General features: G+C 60.2%; 1 long non-coding RNA gene across 6 annotated transcripts; it reads right to left on the minus strand.

The window, feature by feature from the left end:
• Nucleotides 1-6: 6 nt before the first annotated feature.
• On the minus strand, nt 7-8,907 carry LOC112065188 (uncharacterized). Of its 6 annotated transcripts, none has more exons than XR_003676624.2 (4): nt 8,672-8,907; nt 7,571-7,649; nt 4,095-4,270; nt 7-3,072 (listed from the first exon to the last, which is right to left on the minus strand). It is a non-coding gene; the product is annotated as an uncharacterized lncRNA (long non-coding RNA). The 6 variants fall into 6 exon arrangements; XR_008615557.1 differs by having other exon boundaries at nt 7-2,194; nt 2,937-4,270; XR_008615560.1 differs by having other exon boundaries at nt 7-1,447; nt 2,009-4,270.
• Nucleotides 8,908-10,652: the final 1,745 nt, after the last annotated feature.

The raw sequence follows: 10,652 nt of genomic DNA on the forward strand, positions 1-10,652 counted from the left end.
TCCATCCATCCATCCAGCCAGCCATTCACGCACCCATCCATCCATTTTTCTTTCCGTTATCAACACATGCATCCATCACCCATCCTTCCATCCACCCATCTGCCTTTCCTTCCTTCTTCCGTCCATTCATCTCTCTGTTTTACTTGATTCCTTCATTCTCTTCGTCCATCTATCCTTTCATCTTTTTTTCCTTCTGGGCATCCATCCACCTGTCCATCCATCTATCCGTCCATCCTTTCTTCCATCCATCCATCCATCCATCCATCCATCCATTTTTCCTTCCTTTCATCCAGCCATCTGCCCAATTCATCTGTCCATCAGTCTGTCCATTCATCCCACAGGCACTGGATTTTTTTTTTTCAAGTAAACTTATTTATTTATTTTTGGCTGCATTGGGTCTTAGTTGCTGCACGCGGGCTTTCTCTAGTTGCGGCGAGCGGGGGCTGCTCTTCGTTGCGGTGCACGGGCTTCTCATCGCGGTGGCTTCTCTTGTTGGGGAGCACGGGCTCTAGGCGCACGGGCTTCAGTAGTTGTGGCACGTGGGCTCCGTCATTGTGGCTTGCAGGCTCTAGAGCGCAGGCTCAGTAGTTGTGGCGCACGGGCTTAGTTGCTCCGCGGCGTGTGGGCTCTTCCCGGACCAGGGATCGAACCCGTGTCCCCTGCATGGGCAGGCGGGTTCTTAACCACTGCGCCACCAGGGAAGTCCAGGCATTGGATTTTGCGCTGAGGATGTAGCAATGAACAAAACAGCCCCTGCCATCAGAGAGTTCCTGTCGAGTCAGGAGGCCTGTACGTTGTGAAGGACCTGCGAGGAGGTAGTGGGTTATCCTGTAACGGTGGAGTGAGCACCTGCTGTATGCAGCATTGTGATCAGTGAAGGCAAAGACACGAGCAGCTCACAGTGGGTGTGTCTGTTGGACAGAGGGTGTCAGAAGGGGGCGTGATCAGTTCTGCCTTGCAAGGGAGGGAATCCCTGAAGAGCTCTTGAGGGCTGTGCAGGAGTTGGCCGGGTAGGGGAGGGAGAAAGGGTGATTCAGGTGGCGGGAGCCGCACAGGCAAGTTTGGGGACGTCTCCACCATTGAGGCGCGCCTGGGAGTCATGGAGGAGGACTTGGAGGTTGGGGCCAGAGTGAGGGGTGGTTGGGCCCCTTGAGAGAAACCTTGGGAGTTGGGGAGGATAAGCGTAGGCAGAGAACATGGGAAGGGGGGTCACTTCAGGCCAGCTGGGGCTCCAGATGTATGCTGGCTCTGCGATGAGCCCCAGGAGAAGGGGACTCATTCATTCACTCACCCACTCACTCATTCACCCAGCATCTCCTGCACACTGGCCGTGTCCTGGCGCAGGGGATACAGCAGGAAACAAGACAGGCAAGGTCCTGCCCTCACAGGCTCACAGTCTCATCGGAGGCCTCAGACGTTAAACCTAAATCCGTGCCACGAGAATTCCCTGCTGGATAGTGAGAAGTGTGTAGTGGAGAAAATACTGCAGGAGAGGGGCTTGCGGGGGATGGCCTCTCCCAGGAGGGGGCACCTAAAGAGAGGGGCAGTGGGGAGAGAGTAGCTTCCAGGCAGAGGGAACAGCACGCACAAAGGCCCTGTGGTGGGTGCAGGCCTGGCCTGCTGCAGGAGGTGGTGCCTAGTCCAGGCTCTCAAGCACCCCTGTCACTTGGCTTGTGGTGAGGAGTGAGTAGATTACAGGGGTGACGTCAAGAAGTCAGAGATGGAGAGGGCTTTACCAGGATTTGGGGGTTTCTCCTGGGGGTGCTGGGGAGCCACTGAAGGCTGTTGAGCGGGGGAGGCTTGTAAGCATTGTTCTTGGGCAGCAACGTGCAGGATGGCCGGGGGAGGCCAAGGCTGTGGGGCCGGAAGCTTCTGGGAATGCTGAGTCAGTGCAGTCAATGCCCAGGCTTTAAGGTCAGCCAAGCCCGGCGCTGAATCCCTCCCCTGCGGTGGGCTAGCGGTGTGGCCCAGGCAAGGTACTCGCTCCCTGACAGCCTCGGGTCCTCACCTACAGAAGGTGCATGAAGATTGTGCCTGTCTCTGGGGCCGTCATGGAGATGCCAGGAGGTGTCGTGTGTAAGCAGCCTGGTCCCTGCGTGTGTAGGAGCCTCGCATCGATCCCGTCAGCTCCCCAGGCCCCGCGAGAACTGTGTATGAGTCGTGGGTAGACGCAGAAGGCAGGAGGGCGGCTCCACTGTGTCCGGCGGGGAGGTGTGCAGAGAGATGTCTCAGTTTACCCCGTTGCAGAGGGGCCTGGGGTCTCCCGCCCTCCCCAGAGAGAGAACACGCCCGAAAGAGTTACGCGGCCCCCAGCCCGGCAGCCTGTGTCGAGCTGTGCAGGGCCTGGGTATCCGACAAGCCAGACAACTGTTTTCGACTCCCTGCAGCATGGCCGCCAGGTGGAATCGCTTCCACGGTCAGCTCCGGCGGGAGGGGCGGAGGGGACACCACCTTCTCCACGAAGGGAGGTCACACGGCTGGGAGTCAGGAGTGCAGCCTGCAGAGTGGGGGTGGGGGGGCATCTCCGGGCCTGGGCTGACGTCCCCCCAGGCCGGCAGGGCGCCCACCTCGCGGGCTGCCAGGCTGGCTCCAGGTGGGCAGGAGTGGAGGGAGGCGGGCGGCTGCGTCGCGGGGCGTCTCTCCCTGCAGGCATCGGCAGGCTGGAGCCCGCCGCTCTGGCCTTGGCAGGGTGAGCACAGAGCGAGTCAGCGCGGCCTCCGTGGTGCCAAGGCTGGCAGCGGGCTCGTGGCTCCTGTTCAGCTCCTGCGGGCCTGGGCCTCGGTGCCCGCCTGGCTTCCCCACCGGCCCAGCCCCCCCGCATCCCCACATTCTCTGACAGCGATGGCTAATTAGAGCTAATGTTTATCGGGGGCACTTTCTACATGCCAAGCACTGTGCAAAATGTTTTCATGTATCCTAAGTCACCTAACACTTACAAATATCATTCGTGTTTTATGGAGGAGACGGAGGCACAGAGAGGTTAAGTAACTTGCCGAAGATCACACAGCCAGCAGGTAGTAGATAGAGTTGGCTCCAGAATCCATGCTTTTAACTTCTTTACGAGACCACCTCCTACAACCAATAGTGAGAGTGCAGACCTCAGCCCACAGCCCCAGGTGTACAAGAGATGACCTTTTCCTTAAATCAAAGTAAATCTGAGTATAATTCTTTTGGCCCTTTCCTTGTGGTTACATGCTGGCTGCCACAGCTCCAAGCACTACGTTCCCCCAGGATAGCATCCAGAAGCAGGATGGGAAAGGGTAGGGGGCTCCCTTGTCCTTTTCTCTTTGGGGCACGGGTGTTTCCCAGAAGATTTTAGCAAACTTAGGTCCACTTTTCCAGGCTTGGCCACATGCCCGTCTGTAATTGCAGGGGTACTGGGAACATGAGTGTCTGACCGTCTCAGACTTTACGCGGAGCAGGCTGTGCCATCAAAAAAAGAAGGGGGGGGGGCTTCCCTGGTGGCGCAGCGGTTGCGAGTCCGCCTGCCGATGCAGGGGACGCGGGTTCCTGCCCCGGTCCGGGAAGATCCCACGTGCCGCGGAGCGGCTGGGCCCGTGAGCCATGGCCGCTGAGCCTGCGCGTCCGGAGCCTGCGCTCCGCGACGGGAGAGGCCACAACGGTGAGAGGCCCGCGTACCGCAAAAAAAAAAAAAAAAAAAAAAGAAGGGGGTAGGATTGGCTGGTGGAGGAGCAGCCCTGCTCCGTAGGGGATGCTGTCTCCATTTTACAGATAAGAAAACTGAGGCTTAGTGATAGCGACCTTGTCTGGCCTTTGACCCATGCTGGCCTTGAGCAGCTGGGCTGGGTGGCTTTCCTCCTTGTTCGGGTTTTAGAGCTGCAGCTCCAACTGGGGGTCAGCCTCTGGCAGGCCGGAACAGGGCTTATTTGTCTTTTGGGCGTCCTCGTCTGACTCAGGAATGAGCATCTAGAAGGTTCTAAATCACCTTGTACTCTATTGGAAGGGCTTGTGTTACCCACGTCCCTTTCTGTTTGCAAATGCCGCAAACCCAATTCCCAAAGGGCGTTTGTTGCCCCACGTAAGTGATGAGGGTGAAGCTGGCCCCAGGCACTGTTGGACCCAGGCTTATCCACCTGTCTCCATCCTCAGCTCCGCCTTCTCCTGTGTGGAATTCATTCTTGAGCAGCTTCTCCTCACATGGCAGAGACAGCTAAGAACAGTTCTAGGCTGGTATATAGTGACTCCAAAGAGGGATGGGGAGAGCAGTTCCTAGCAAGTGTCCCAGGGAAGATTCTGATTGGCTCGCCCCCTGTAAAGGGAAAAGGAGTGTGTTGGTGGACAGGCCCACTAGGCTGGGGAGGGACGGATGCTGGTTAGATACAATGAAAAAAGTTGCCTACTCCAGATGAGTGAGTGGAAGGACAGATTGATGGAAAGGTGAAGGATGGATGGGTGATGGGTGGATAGATGGACAGATGAATGAGTGCATTGATGGAGGGATGGAAGCATGGATGATGGGGATAGATGGATGGATGGATGTTTGGGTGCAGGGTTAGATGGATGGAAAGATGGACAGATGAATGGATGCATGGTGGAGTGTGCTGATGCTTAGACAGATGGGTGCTTAGATGGATGGTTAGATGGACCAATAGCTGGATGCATGGTTGGAATGGGGGGTGGCTGGCTGGCTGTAGCCCCTCCTCCTCCCGTCCCTAGGGGCTCCCTGGGCAGAGCTGCCTGTGTGAGCAGACTTCCCAGAGGAAGTCCACTGCGTCTTCCTCTCAGGCAGCTAACTGCTTAGGCCCCAAAGCCTGAAGGTTTCAATAACCTTCAGAATTTCACTTCTGTATCAAGGTCATTTCTGTTCCTTCCTCCTGTGAGCGTCTTTAATAACACTCTTCCCTCAGCACAAAACGATGCCTGGTCATCTTAGAAAACTTGGAAGATTTAGAAAAACTTGCAGAAGCAAATGGAGAGTCATCCTGGTACTGGCCTCTGGGACCCCCGGTGCTGCCAGCTGGTGGGTATGTGACTCTGTGGCTCTTCTCTGACAGCTGCAAGTGCCAGTGCCTGGCGGCCCCCGTGCCCTTACTTTAGGGAGTGCCAGGCTGCTGGGGCCTGGGCCCAGCCAGACTTGCTTCCTCCCACCGGGGAGATGAACAGCAGGTGAGAACCAAGTTGTTGGCTTTTGGTGCCTCTCTTCAGAGGTACGTTTGTTGCCACAAGGCCGCATGGAGGCGAGCATTTTTATGACTTCTTTCTTGGGAGCTGCCTTCTAAACCCGAAAGAACACCTGAATCCCAAAGGAGCCACGAGGTGCTTCCCCGGGGGGCACACTCGGAATGGGAATGTTCTGCCCGTTTTAGCACCAATCTGTTCCCCCCGGGGCGGGAGCTCAGACTACTCTGTCAGATACCCTCAGAGGGGCGGGCGGATGGGGGCTCAGGGTGTCAGTGGGCTCTGAGTGTCTGCAGCAAAGAGGGACAGGACTGCTCCCCGGGGCCTTGTCCTGCTTAGAGGATTTGGGCTTGGGAGCAGGACAGACCGACCCTCAGGCCGGGTCTGCTGCCACGCGGGCCCTACCGAGGTCCGGCTGAGTTCCTGTGTGAGGTGTCAGGCAGAGAGAAGGCAGCCCCCTCCCCGCACCCTCACTTAGTGCTCCCTCTTAGGCTCTAGGAGTGGTGGTGGGGGGGGTCCTGTCGAAACAGCAGCCCCCTGCCCTCAGATGCAGCATGGTGCCTGCCCTTCTGCCCAGAGTACCAGCTTCTTTTCATGGAATGCTCAAGTGTCACCTCCTCCAGGAGGCCTCCCTGATTACTCCAGCTGAAGAAAGCTTCTCTCCACCCTGGTTGCATCTTCAGGATCTCAACCCTGTGTTTGTGTCCTTTCTGATCTGAATGAACGAATGGCTCCAGGTTCCAGCGTGTGACGCACACGAGCAGGACACCCATGGCTGGGCTTCTGGGTCATAGGGGGCGATGGGCAGGGCACCTGCGCTCAGGGGCCTCTTGGGGGCCGCTGGCTGTGGCCGGGCGCCCCGCCCCCGCCCCCGGCCTTGTGCTCATCGGTGAAATGCATGGGGAAGTTGGGTACCAGCCTTCTCGCTCCAAGAATCCGGGTAGTTACCTCCTTCTCTGCTTGCAAAGACGAGGCGTCTGCCAATCCACACTTATCAGGCAATCATTAATTCATTCCCTCATTTTTTATTAATCACTCTGCCAGCCAGCCAGAGCTTCGGATGGGGATGAAGAGCGCCGGGGAGGTACCGGGTTGACAGAATTGCCACCCCAGGCAAAGAAACGGGGAGCCGGAACCCGGCTGGGGCCCTCCAGGGGCGGCTGCAGGGGTCTGCTCCGCCTTTTGGGGTGTTTAGAACAGCTCCAGGGGCCGCGTTTGTCTCCTTTCGTCGGGTGGGAATTGCTCTGACGGACTCGTGCGCGCACATGTCTGTGTGTTTGCGTGTTTGGGTTCCCACGTGCGTGCATGTGGCATGAGTGTGCCGTGTGGTGTGTGCCCATGCAGAGCCTGTGTGCATAGTGTGCGTCCTTACACGAGTGGCGTGTGCACACGGGGGGGGTGTTCCCGCATGCGTGGTACGTGTGTTGGCACAAGTGGCGCATGTGTGCGTGCTGTGCATGGGTGGAGGCATTGGGAACAGACAGACTGACAGGGAGTTTCTCCGGATGATTAATGGCCTTTGGAAGGAGGCGCCGTGTCCATCAGACGCTCCTGGCCTGTTCTGTGCTTGGCAGCCCGCCTGCCTCCGGGCTGAACCAGCCCAGGTGAGGCTGTGTTCCCAGTCCAGTGGCCCAGGGCCGGCAGGCCGGTCCCAGAGGGGACAGAGAGCCCCCTTCAGAGCTGCTTTCGGCTTGGCCTGCCCCAGGCCCTTTCTGCCTTGCCCCTCATACATGGCATGGGCCACCTGGGCGGCAGCACGGACTGCAGCGCCTCAAGTCCCCCACCACACTTGTAATAAATGCAGAGTCCAGGGCGGCCCCCACCCGTAGGACCAGACCGAGGCCCCAGAATCTGCATTTTTAAAAAGTATTGCAGGGATCTGATTCCGGAGGGCTTCAGACTACACTTTGAAGAACCCACCTAGTGCTACAAGAGAAGCAAAGGCTGGGAAGGTGCCCTCCCCTGCCCCATCCTATATTTGCCCCTAGGGCAGCCATTCTCTCTGCCTCTCACTTGCTGTGTGACCCTAGGCAAGTCCCTTTACCTCTCTGGGCCACTTCCTCATTTTTAATAATAATCCTGTCTCTTAGTAGCTTTGGGATCTTTCTGGGCCTCAGCTTCTTCGTTTGTGCAGTGGGGTTAATACTAGCACCAGCCTCCTCGGGTTCTCAGGTCCTTGGGAGGAGTGAATGAGTCATGCCTGAGGGGTCCCGTGGGCACCTAAATGACTGTCACTGCTGTCCCATGCCCTGGACATGGGATGTGTGGTTAGATGGGGCCATGTGGTTCACAGTGGGTGGTCAGGGAGGTGAGTATCATTCTAGATCCTAATAATAGTATCTGAGCTTACGAAGCCTCCTACAACCTGTGACCTCATCATCCCCAGTTTACAGACAAGAAAACCAAGGCTCAGAGAAGTCACATGACTCACCTAAGGCGGCTGGGCCCAGGAGGGCTTGATCCCAAAGGCGGTGATCTTACTCTGTCTGCCCTTGGCCTTCAGGCGGGACCTAGGTGAGGGTGAGGCTGCCAGGCCCCTGCTCCCCTCCTCCTCCTCCCCCCTCCTCCTCCTCCCCCAGCCCCCAGCAACCCTGGGAACGCCAGGCAGCGGACACAGCGGGGACGGGAGGGGCCGGAGGGGTTGGGAGGCGCTGGAGCCACAGCCGCCAGCAGATCCAGCCCAGCTGGGGGATTAGACCGCATCTGGCTCGGTTTACACCAGAGAAACAAAGGCGGCTGCCGGCGCCTTTATCTGGTGGGAGGGTTGGGAGGGGGCAGGAGGGGGGCTGCCCTCAGCCCTGTGGGGGACCTGGGTGGAAGGGAGGAGCGGAATCTGGGCCCCGATCCCGAAACTGGCTCCCCTACCCGCCCCTAGACCCGCAGGGAGGTGACCTCACTTCTCTGGATGGAGGACAGGGTGTTCCTGGGGTGGGGCGAGGTGGAGGGGGGAGGCTGGGGGAGGGGGCAGGGAATCCTAGGAACCCCAGGGTCCCCGCAGCTGCCCTTCCCAGGCAACCTGCCCAGCCCGCGGTGGGGATCCCCAACCTGGGGGCACGTGGAACGCAAGTACTTCCCCCTCCAGCCATGGCCCCAGGCTCAGCACCAGGTCTCCCCTTTCGGTCACAGAAGGGAAACAGCCCGTAAAATAGAAAATCAGAGCCCGCCTGAACCCCCCAGCCCTCCTTCAGCAGCAGGGAAGTGTTGGCTTCGGTGGGAGGGGGGGCTGGGTGTTTCTGCCCTACTCCACCTCCCTGCCCCCCAAGGGAGTTCTGCCTCCCGGAGGGGTGGCTGCTTACCTCTCCCCGCACCCGACCGCTAGGGGGTGGGGAGGTGTTCTGGCCCCTCCCCGTCAACGGGGGGGGGGCGGGGGCCGGGGGCGGGCTCCCCCCCTCCACCGCAGCAGGGCTGGGGTTGGCTCTGGCCCCTCCACGGGGAGGTGGCGCACCTCCCGCCCCGGGAAGCGCGGCGGCGCGGGTGCCAGGCTGGCGGAGGCGGCGGGTGAGTGCGCGGCTCGCCGGAGCCAGGAGCTGACCTTATTGGCCGGGGGCAGCTGTTCGCGGTGCACATCTGGCAGCGGGCTGGGGCTGTACCCCCGCCCCCCGCCTGGCCTGGCGTTCCCTTCCAGGAATGCTGGCAGCGCCGCCTCGTGAAGCTGCAGCGTGTTTCTGGGGGCAGCCGGCGTCCCCTCCGGCGCCTGGCCCAGGGCTGGGGGTGGGCGCCGCCCTGCCCGGATTTCCTGGCTCCTCCTCCTCCGGCTGCCGGTGTGGCTCCCGGGCAGGCCCCCCGCTGGGCCGCGGGACGGAAGGGGCAGCAGGATGTGGCTTTGTCCCCTGGGGCGGGAGACCTAGGGACCAGCTGCTTGGCCCCCGTTGCAGAGAGGGGGAAACTGAGGCCAGGGCCGCGTGCCTCTCCTGTGGTGCCGCGGTTGTAGGGCAGATGGTGATTTCGGCCTTAACCTCCCATCGTACAGGGCTGCGTCTGATAGAGCCCACGTCGGTTCATTTTCGCACCCCCTGTGGCATCGTCCTGGCTGGGTCTTCCCCTCTGGCTGGCTGGGCTAGAAGCTCCAGGGCCTAGGGCCCGGCTGGGGCCACAGTAACGAATGAACGGGGAAGCGAGCGCCCCAAGGCCAAGGCTGGGGACAGTCCAAGCTGCATAATGCAGCCAGGAGCCCAGCCTGGCTCCCGGCCCAGCCTCATCACTTCCGAGCTGTGTGGCCTGGGCATGTGACTTAACTTCTCTGTGCCTCACCCTTGGCTGTAAAATGGGCTGCTCGGAGTTCTTATTTCAAGGAGTGTGACGCTGTGGGTAACACAGATAGCTCAGGGCCTGCGAACGGGGAGGCACGGGATGGAACTGAGGGCTTCCGTGAGAGGAGGAGGAGGGCTGCGAAAACACACCGTCAGATGTAGAAAAGAGAGAAGGGTGTGTTTTGGAGAGGGAACAGCAGGTGTGAGTGCCTCAGTCTGGAGTGGAGGTGGCTGGGTACGTTGGGGCCAGTGTGAAGGCTAGGAATGTCTGCTCTCGGGTGCCAACACCCAGCATCTCTTGGACTTTGTGGCCGGGCCATGGGGAGCCCTTGAAGGTTCATGAGCAGGAGAGTGGCCTGGATCCCTGGGTCGCAGTTCCTTCTCCACTTTGGGTGGAGCTCCCCAGGAACTGTGAGGGGACAGCCTCTGCTCCACACTGACCTTCCGGCTCCCACCAGGCCCCCCGGGACCTCTGCCCAGCTGCCTCTGCTACCCCTTCCTCAGGCCCCGCACCCTTCTGCTCCCGCAAGGCCTCCTGTGAATCGCGTACACCCTGAGCGCGTTTGTCACCTCTCCCTCACCCCAGGGGTCTTCGGGTTAAAGCTAGGCTCCTGTGGAGGGGGTGAGGGAGACTTCCCAAAAGGCTAGCGGACAGGGGCCGCGGACAGAGGCTTGGAGGAGGGGGTGAGCTTGAGCAGGTACACGGTCCGGGGGCCTGTTCCAGTCAGGGCAGGGCAGGGCAGGAGTCCCGAGGGGGGACTCGCAGTTGACAGCTTTGGATGCGCGCTTGGGGGTTCGCCTTATCCGGAAGGTACTGGCGACCTTTGAAGGTGGGTGAGTGAAGCTCCCCGGGGCAGGATGGGTCTGTTTGCTGCCTTTAGTGGACCCGGGAAATCCTAGGAGCCCCCTAATTACTGCTTGAGGGAATGAAGAAAGGGTGGAGGGGGGGAGCAAAGCCAAGGGCTTGGCCGCAGACGGGGCAGTGGGGAAGAGGGGCCAGTAGGGAGCTGGCGCCCCGGGTCCTGGCTTGGGCCACCCAGCCAACGGTGCCGTCAGACCCAAGGCGGGGGAGCATTGGCCATGGGCACAGGAGGACCCCCGGGTGGTGGCCTCTTGCCAGGGACACTTTCTCTGCCCAAGTTCCCTGCCAGGCCCAGCCAGAAGAACCTGAGGGCCCGACCCTGGCCTGGCGCCATAGGGCACCCGGGGGGCCACCCTCCAGCCCAGCCACCCGCCAGCCTGCCCTGACCTCCCCCAGACACT

The sequence above is a fragment of the Physeter macrocephalus genome, chromosome 17 (genome assembly GCF_002837175.3).
Source record: "Physeter macrocephalus isolate SW-GA chromosome 17, ASM283717v5, whole genome shotgun sequence".
NCBI lineage: Eukaryota > Metazoa > Chordata > Mammalia > Artiodactyla > Physeteridae > Physeter > Physeter macrocephalus.